Here is a 10011-nt window from a genome sequence, read left to right on the forward strand (position 1 = left end):
TCGCAGCTGTGCCCGAAGCTCCGGTCCAGGAACTCGCGTTTGAAGCGCGCGTCGGCACCCTCAAAGTCCCGTTGACGTTGCCCGACGGCGTCCGCGCCAGCGCCCTCCGGGGCGACGGGCTCCGCGGCGGCGGCCTCCAGACGACGACGCTTGCTCGCCGCCGCCTCTCGTTCCCGTGCGCCGGGGTCCGCGGCCCGACGATGACGTGTCGCAGCCGCGTGTCGTTCTCGACTCGAAGGGTCCGCGGCCCGACGCTGACGCCTGCCCGCGACTTCTCGTGCACGCTGCTCGGGATCCGCTTGTCGACGTTGACGCCTGCCCGCGGCTTCTCGTGCACGCTGCTCGGGATCCGCTCGTCGACGTTGACGCCTGGCCGCGGTTTCTCGTTCACGAAGTTCAAGAGTAGGCAGCACGCTTACGACGCTTGCGTTCGGCGTCGGCAGCGCGCCGCCTCGCCGTCTTGTCTTCTGCCGCCGTCGACGAAGACGATGGTACGATGTCTTGAACTGGTGCTTCGGCGCTGATGTTGGATTGCGTCGAGGTACTAGTTGAAGGTCTTGCTTCCATAGCTTATCAACTGCGACCACCGCCGAACGCAAGAGAAGAGAGCGCAGGAGTTGACGAGTGGAGCCCGCGCCAACCCGCTTTATATTCCTAGCGCGCGCGTTAGAGGGAGAGGGGGTGGAGAGAGGGCGCGCTATCACGCCAGCACCTGTTGCTACGGTGCTTGCAGCGCCGGAGCGCGACTCAATTACGATGCTTCGCGCGCTGCACATGTGCTGCAAGCGTGATGCGGGAGAGGAGGAGTGGGGGAGAGGGCGCACCTGTGCTCGAGCTGTTGCGGACGGACGGCGCACGCTACATGTGAGTTGCATTTAAAATGCAGGACACTTAAGCTACAGTGTACTAGAATCTAGTACACTGTACTTAAGCTTCGCCTTTAAGAGTGGACCGCGATAGCGTTATCGGGCCCCGTTCGAGCCCCATTATAGAGCCGGGTTGTAAGCTGGCTTTCCCACTGCAGCACAGAACGTGGGAAAGCCAGCTTACAAAGACGAAGCTTACACCAAAGTCGGCTTCACTTTTAAACAGAAATGCATTGCTGGGAAAACGTTATTCCGGGGTCAATATAAGTCACGTTATATTAAAATGTGAAGGCCCCTAGCACCTTTTAAAATTATTTTATTAATTGTTTGCTATGGCCCCGACGCGTGCGCGTGCCCAAAACGCATTAGACAGGCGAAGTCCCAATTTGTCCTTCCGAGGATGCGAGCGCCATCTATATATAATTTTAGCAAGTAAACTACACGAGCGTGCAGCTGAAGGTCTGGTAGAAATGCTTGAAAGAAGTTTTGTGTTTGAGTTTTCTCATAAGAGAATTAAGTTTTCTCGTACACTCAAATTACAATCCGATGCCACCATGTCAGTAGGTTGTGATTAAGTCGTACTTTACTGTTTTCCTGCCGGATTTCATTGTGAGAAATTCAATTTTTGTTCACCAAAACATTGCACCTTGTGGAGGGCCTGCGCGGTTGCGGTGGTTCGGGATGACTTTCTCCGCCACGGACGCTGACATCGCAAGCCAGCACCGACGCCGAATTTTCTGCGACACGGGGACCTTAACGCTGTCGCGTTAAAATTGTTCATGATGCTCGTGAGGCACAGGCACAGGTGGGAACGTCCTGTTAAAACATCACTGAAACTGGCGCACGGCATTGCTCCGCTGAGCCAGCAGAGCCTCCACCACGCGGTAAAAACGGAAACCGCCTATTTCGACGGCGCTTGCTGTTACGTCACAAGTTGCCCCGCCAACATCTGACCAATCACTGCGACTCAGCGACTGCGCGATCAACATGTTGGAATCCCGTCGCGGAGAGCCCGCGATGTCACGGTGGTTACTGAGCGACGGAATGTGCCGAGTGAAAATTGCGCCATGGGAAACAGCCTTTAGCCCGCTCAGTGCGGCGTAGTGTAAGCTCTGTCAACGCCGAACAAAACCGCCTACGCTTCCTGCTGGGTATCTTTAACCCATCAACGTCTCAAGTGAGCCCTTCGTCATAAACTACATTGATTTAAACAAAAACACATAGCACATGAATTGTCATTTTCTATCGTCTTTATTTTTGGTCACGAAGGTGACTATAGCTTTGTGGTAGCTATGGTGGACGGCCATAGGTTCTGTAACAATGCTTGAGCGGTAATGGGCTCGAAGGCGGCGGAAGGCGTTAGCAGCCTTCCGCCGCCTTCGAGCCCATTCCCGTCTTGGCTCACACCGTCGTTCTTCGTAGGCATGCTGTTCTACTCGGTAAGCAGAATACGCTGCCTACCCATTACACGACCAAAACGCAACTGAGATAACGTGCCTATGCAGTGTGTGACGTCCCCAGCCAAAGAGACACATCCATTGGCTATTAAACGCAGCTAGGGCACACCGGCAATACGATTTTGCTGCTTTTGCTTTTTATCGAGGCTACGACGTTTTTGGTCTACGCGCTCGGTCTACGCACGCGGCGATCAGCTGGAAGCTATAGCGTATAACAGCTCCGCTGTAAAAAGTACCTCGAAAAACACGTGGATTAGTAAAGAAAGTACAAACACATGGGCCGACTCGTGAACTATCAGTGGCGACTCAGCGCCTGTGTCTGTCGTTTCTTTGCTCGCCCACGTCTTTCTCGCACTACGTTTTTTGTTAAGATGAAACTTAGAGGGCCCGGCAAGTGTCTAATTTGCCCCTCGTATGCCACCTAATGGCATTAAGGCTGCAAAATTCTTGACTGATTCTGCCAAAATGTAGAGTCGAATTTTGTTCATCAAACCATATAAAGGCACTAGGCAATGAAACCAAGGAAAGCATAGGGTTAAATAGCGGTGGTTATAATATAAAGGACCGCTTCCCGCCCTGCAGTTTGGGCAGGACATCGCACCGAGGATGGCGTACTCACGCTTCTTGCTCTTGGAGGCCACTATCACCGGAGTGTTTTTTTTTCGTCTTTCACGAATGGAATCAAGAACCGCCTGCCAGCTTACGCCAAGGATTCCCCAGCGTACCGGATGCCGCTTCAGGATTAAAGCCGCTCGCCCAACTGGCAACACCGATCCACTTCCAAAGCGACTGTGGCGACTGGCGGGGGATATAGAGGGCCGCTTCCCGCCCTCCAGTTTGGGCAGGAGATCGCACCGAGGATGGCTATTGACGCTTCTTGCTCTTGCCGGCCACTATTCACCGGGGTGGTTTTTTTTTTCGTCTTTCACGAATGGAATCAAGAACCGCCTGCCGACCAGCTTGCGCCAAGGATTCCTCCAGCGTACTGGATGCCGCTTCTGAAATAAAGCCGCTGGCCCAACTGGCAACAAGGATCCCCTTCCAAAGCGACTGTGAATGGCGACTGGCGGAAGATGTAAAGGGCCGCTTCCCGCCCTCCAGTTTGGGCAGGACATCGCACCGAGGATGGCGTACTCACGCTTCTTGCTCTTGCAGGCCACTATCACCGGGGTGTTTTTTCGTCTTTCACGAATGGAATCAAGAACCGCCTCCCAGTTTACGCCAAGGATTCCTCCAGCGTACCGGATGCCGCTTCGGGATTAAAGCCGCTGGCCCAACTCGCAACACGGATCCACTTCCAAAGCGACTGTGGCGACTGGCGGAGGATATAAAGGGCCGCTTCCCGCCCTCCAGTTTGGTCAGGACATCACGCCGAGGATGGCGTACTCACGCTTCTTGCTCTTGCAGGCCACTATCACCGGGGTGTTTTTTTTTTTCGTCTTTCACGAATGGAATCAAGAACCGCCTGCCGACCAGCTTACGCCAAGGATTCCTCCAGTGAACTGGATGCCGCTTCAGGATTGAAGCCGCTGGCCCAACTGGCAACATGGACCCACTTCCAAAGCGACTGTGACGACTGGCGGAGGATGTAAAGGGCCGCTTCCCGACCTCCAGTTTGGGCAGGACATCGCACCGAGGATGGCGTACTCACGCTTCTTTCTCTTGCAGGCCACTATCACCGGCGTGTTTTTTTCCGTCTTTCACGAATGGAATCAAGAACCGCCTGCCGACCAGCTTACGCCAAGGATTCCTCCAGCGTACTGCATGCCGCTTCTCGATTAAAGCAGCTGGCCCAACTCGCAACATGGACCCACTTCCAAAGCGACTGTGACGACTGGCAGAGGATGTAAAGGGCCGCTTCCCGCCCTCCAGTTTGGGCAGGACATCGCACCGAGGATGGCGGACTCACACTTCTTGCTCTTGCAGGCCACTATCACCGGGGTGTTTTTTTTTTTCGTCTTTTACGAATGGAATCAAGAACCGCCTGCCGACCAGCTTACGACAAGGATTCCTCCAGCGTACTGCATGCCGCTTCTCGATTAAAGCAGCTGGCCCAACTCGCAACACGGATCCCCTTCCAAAGCGACTGTGAATGGCGACTGGCGGAAGATATAAAGGGCCGTTTCCCGCCCTCCAGTTTGGGCAGGACATCGCACCGAGGATGGCGTACACACGCTTCTTGCTCTTGCAGGCCACTATCACCGGGGTGTCTTTTTTTTCTGTCTTTCACGAATGGAATCAAGAACCGCCTGCCGACCAGCTTACGACAAGGATTCCTCCAGCGTACTGCATGCCGCTTCTCGATTAAAGCAGCTGGCCCAACTCGCAACACGGATCCCCTTCCAAAGCGACTGTGAATGGCGACTGGCGGAAGATATAAAGGGCCGTTTCCCGACCTCCAGTTTAGGCAGGACATCGCACCGAGGATGGCGGACTCACACTTCTTGCTCTTGCAGGCCACTATCACCGGGGTGTTTTTTTTTCGTCTTTTACGAATGGAATCAAGAACCGCCTGCCGACCAGCTTACGACAAGGAATCCTCCAGCGTACTGCATGCCGCTTCTCGATTAAAGCAGCTGGCCCAACTCGCAACACGGATCCACTTCCAGAGCGACTGCGGCGACTGGCGGAGGATATAAAGGGCCGCTTCCCGCCCTCCAGTTTGGGCAGGACATCGCACCGAGGATGGCGTACACACGCTTCTTGCTCTTGCAGGCCACTATCACCGGGGTGTCTTTTTTTTTCGTCTTTCACGAATGGAATCAAGAACCGCCTGCCGACCAGCTTACGACAAGGGTTCCTCCAGCGTACTGGATGCCCCTTCTCGATTAAAGCCGCTCGCCCAACTCGCAACACGGATCCACTTCCAAAGCGACTGTGGCGACTGGCGGGGGATATAAAGGGCCGCTTCCCGCCCTCCAGTTTGGGCAGGACATCGCACCGAGGATGGCGTACTCACGCTTCTTGCTCTTGCAGGCCACTATCACCGGGGTGTTTTTTCGTCTTTCACGAATAGAATCAAGAACCGCCTCCCAGTTTACGCCAAGGATTCTTCCAGCGTACCGGATGCCGCTTCGGGATTAAAGCCGCTGGCCCAACTCGCAACACCGATCCACTTCCAAAGCGACTGTGGCGACTGGCGGGGGATATAAAGAGCCGCTTCCCGCCCTCCAGTTTGGGCAGGACATCGCACCGAGGATGGCGTACTCATGCTTCTTGCTCTTGCAGGCCACTATCACCGGGGTGTTTTTTTCGTCTTTCACGAATGGAATCAAGAACCGCCTCCCAGTTTACGCCAAGGATTCCTCCAGCGTACCGGATGCCGCTTCGGGATTAAAGCCGCTGGCCCAACTCGCAACACGGATCCACTTCCAAAGCGACTGTGGCGACTGGCGGAGGATATAAAGGGCCGCTTCCCGCCCTCCAGTTTGGTCAGGACATCACGCCGAGGATGGCGTACTCACGCTTCTTGCTCTTGCAGGCCACTATCACCGGGGTGTTTTTTTTTCGTCTTTCACGAATGGAATCAAGAACCGCCTCCCAGTTTACGCCAAGGGTTCCTCCAGCGTACCGGATGCCGCTTCAGGATTGAAGCCGCTGGCCCAACTGGCAACATGGACCCACTTCCAAAGCGACTGTGACGACTGGCGGAGGATGTAAAGGGCCGCTTCCCGCCCTCCAGTTTGGGCAGGACATCGCACCGAGGATGGCGTACTCACGCTTCTTTCTCTTGCAGGCCACTATCACCGGCGTGTTTTTTTCCGTCTTTCACGAATGGAATCAAGAACCGCCTGCCGACCAGCTTACGCCAAGGATTCCTCCAGTGAACTGGATGCCGCTTCAGGATTGAAGCCGCTGGCCCAACTGGCAACATGGACCCACTTCCAAAGCGACTGTGACGACTGGCGGAGGATGTAAAGGGCCGCTTCCCGCCCTCCAGTTTGGGCAGGACATCGCACCGAGGATGGCGTACTCACGCTTCTTTCTCTTGCAGGCCACTATCACCGGCGTGTTTTTTTCCGTCTTTCACGAATGGAATCAAGAACCGCCTGCCGACCAGCTTACGCCAAGGATTCCTCCAGCGTACTGCATGCCGCTTCTCGATTAAAGCAGCTGGCCCAACTCGCAACACGGATCCACTTCCAAAGCGATTGTGGCGACTGGCGGAGGATATAAAGGGCCGCTTCCCGCCCTCCAGTTTGGGCAGGACATCGCACCGAGGATGGCGTACACACGCTTCTTGCTCTTGCAGGCCACTATCACCGGGGTGTCTTTTTTTCTGTCTTTCACGAATGGAATCAAGAACCGCCTGCCGACCAGCTTACGCCACGGATTCCTCCAGCGTACCGGATGCCGCTTCGGGATTAAAGCCGCTGGCCCAACTCGCAACACCGATCCACTTACAAAGCGACTGTGGCGACTGGCGGGGGATATAAAGGGCCGCTTCCCGCCCTCCAGTTTGGGCAGGACATCGCACCGAGGATGGCGTACTCATGCTTCTTGCTCTTGCAGGCCACTATCACCGGGGTGTTTTTTTCGTCTTTCACGAATGGAATCAAGAACCGCCTCCCAGTTTACGCCAAGGATTCCTCCAGCGTACCGGATGCCGCTTCGGGATTAAAGCCGCTGGCCCAACTCGCAACACGGATCCACTTCCAAAGCGACTGTGGCGACTGGCGGAGGATATAAAGGGCCGCTTCCCGCCCTCCAGTTTGGTCAGGACATCACGCCGAGGATGGCGTACTCACGCTTCTTGCTCTTGCAGGCCACTATCACCGGGGCGTTTTTTTTTTTCGTCTTTCACGAATGGAATCAAGAACCGCCTCCCAGTTTACGCCAAGGATTCCTCCAGCGTACCGGATGCCGCTTCAGGATTGAAGCCGCTGGCCCAACTGGCAACATGGACCCACTTCCAAAGCGACTGTGACGACTGGCGGAGGATGTAAAGGGCCGCTTCCCGCCCTCCAGTTTGGGCAGGACATCGCACCGAGGATGGCGTACTCACGCTTCTTTCTCTTGCAGGCCACTATCACCGGCGTGTTTTTTTCCGTCTTTCACGAATGGAATCAAGAACCGCCTGCCGACCAGCTTACGCCAAGGATTCCTCCAGTGAACTGGATGCCGCTTCAGGATTGAAGCCGCAGGCCCAACTGGCAACATGGACCCACTTCCAAAGCGACTGTGACGACTGGCGGAGGATGTAAAGGGCCGCTTCCCGCCCTCCAGTTTGGGCAGGACATCGCACCGAGGATGGCGTACTCACGCTTCTTTCTCTTGCAGGCCACTATCACCGGCGTGTTTTTTTCCGTCTTTCACGAATGGAATCAAGAACCGCCTGCCGACCAGCTTACGCCAAGGATTCCTCCAGCGTACTGCATGCCGCTTCTCGATTAAAGCAGCTGGCCCAACTCGCAACACGGATCCACTTCCAAAGCGACTGTGGCGACTGGCGGAGGATATAAAGGGCCGCTTCCCGCCCTCCAGTTTGGGCAGGACATCGCACCGAGGATGGCGGACTCACACTTCTTGCTCTTGCAGGCCACTATCACCGGGGTGTTTTTTTTTTCGTCTTTTACGAATGGAATCAAGAACCGCCTGCCGACCAGCTTACGACAAGGATTCCTCCAGCGTACTGCATGCCGCTTCTCGATTAAAGCAGCTGGCCCAACTCGCAACACGGATCCACTTCCAAAGCGACTGCGGCGACTGGCGGAGGATATAAAGGGCCGTTTCCCGCCCTCCAGTTTGGGCAGGACATCGCACCGAGGATGGCGTACACACGCTTCTTGCTCTTGCAGGCCACTATCACCGGGGTGTCTTTTTTTTCTGTCTTTCACGAATGGAATCAAGAACCGCCTGCCGACCAGCTTACGACAAGGATTCCTCCAGCGTACTGCATGCCGCTTCTCGAATAAAGCAGCTGGCCCAACTCGCAACACGGATCCACTTCCAAAGCGACTGCGGCGACTGGCGGAGGATATAAAGGGCCGCTTCCCGCCCTCCAGTTTAGGCAGGACATCGCACCGAGGATGGCGGACTCACACTTCTTGCTCTTGCAGGCCACTATCACCGGGGTGTTTTTTTTTCGTCTTTTACGAATGGAATCAAGAACCGCCTGCCGACCAGCTTACGACAAGGAATCCTCCAGCGTACTGCATGCCGCTTCTCGATTAAAGCAGCTGGCCCAACTCGCAACACGGATCCACTTCCAGAGCGACTGCGGCGACTGGCGGAGGATATAAAGGGCCGCTTCCCGCCCTCCAGTTTGGGCAGGACATCGCACCGAGGATGGCGTACACACGCTTCTTGCTCTTGCAGGCCACTATCACCGGGGTGTCTTTTTTTTTCGTCTTTCACGAATGGAATCAAGAACCGCCTGCCGACCAGCTTACGACAAGGGTTCCTCCAGCGTACTGGATGCCCCTTCTCGATTAAAGCCGCTCGCCCAACTCGCAACACGGATCCACTTCCAAAGCGACTGTGGCGACTGGCGGAGGATATAAAGGGCCGCTTCCCGCCCTCCAGTTTGGGCAGGACATCGCACCGAGGATGGCGTACTCACGCTTCTTGCTCTTGCAGGCCACTATCACCGGGGTGTTTTTTCGTCTTTCACGAATGGAATCAAGAACCGCCTCCCAGTTTACGCCAAGGATTCCTCCAGCGTACCGGATGCCGCTTCGGGATTAAAGCCGCTGGCCCAACTCGCAACACCGATCCACTTCCAAAGCGACTGTGGCGACTGGCGGGGGATATAAAGAGCCGCTTCCCGCCCTCCAGTTTGGGCAGGACATCGCACCGAGGATGGCGTACTCATGCTTCTTGCTCTTGCAGGCCACTATCACCGGGGTGTTTTTTTCGTCTTTCACGAATGGAATCAAGAACCGCCTCCCAGTTTACGCCAAGGATTCCTCCAGCGTACCGGATGCCGCTTCGGGATTAAAGCCGCTGGCCCAACTCGCAACACGGATCCACTTCCAAAGCGACTGTGGCGACTGGCGGAGGATATAAAGGGCCGCTTCCCGCCCTCCAGTTTGGTCAGGACATCACGCCGAGGATGGCGTACTCACGCTTCTTGCTCTTGCAGGCCACTATCACCGGGGTGTTTTTTTTTTTCGTCTTTCACGAATGGAATCAAGAACCGCCTCCCAGTTTACGCCAAGGATTCCTCCAGCGTACCGGATGCCGCTTCAGGATTGAAGCCGCTGGCCCAACTGGCAACATGGACCCACTTCCAAAGCGACTGTGACGACTGGCGGAGGATGTAAAGGGCCGCTTCCCGCCCTCCAGTTTGGGCAGGACATCGCACCGAGGATGGCGTACTCACGCTTCTTTCTCTTGCAGGCCACTATCACCGGCGTGTTTTTTTCCGTCTTTCACGAATGGAATCAAGAACCGCCTGCCGACCAGCTTACGCCAAGGATTCCTCCAGTGAACTGGATGCCGCTTCAGGATTGAAGCCGCTGGCCCAACTGGCAACATGGACCCACTTCCAAAGCGACTGTGACGACTGGCGGAGGATGTAAAGGGCCGCTTCCCGCCCTCCAGTTGGGGCAGGACATCGCACCGAGGATGGCGTACTCACGCGTCTTTCTCTTGCAGGCCACTATCACCGGCGTGTTTTTTTCCGTCTTTCACGGAATGGAATCAAGAACCGCCTGCCGACCAGCTTACGCCAAGGATTCCTCCAG

Source organism: Dermacentor silvarum, chromosome 2, assembly GCF_013339745.2.
Source record: "Dermacentor silvarum isolate Dsil-2018 chromosome 2, BIME_Dsil_1.4, whole genome shotgun sequence".
NCBI lineage: Eukaryota > Metazoa > Arthropoda > Arachnida > Ixodida > Ixodidae > Dermacentor > Dermacentor silvarum.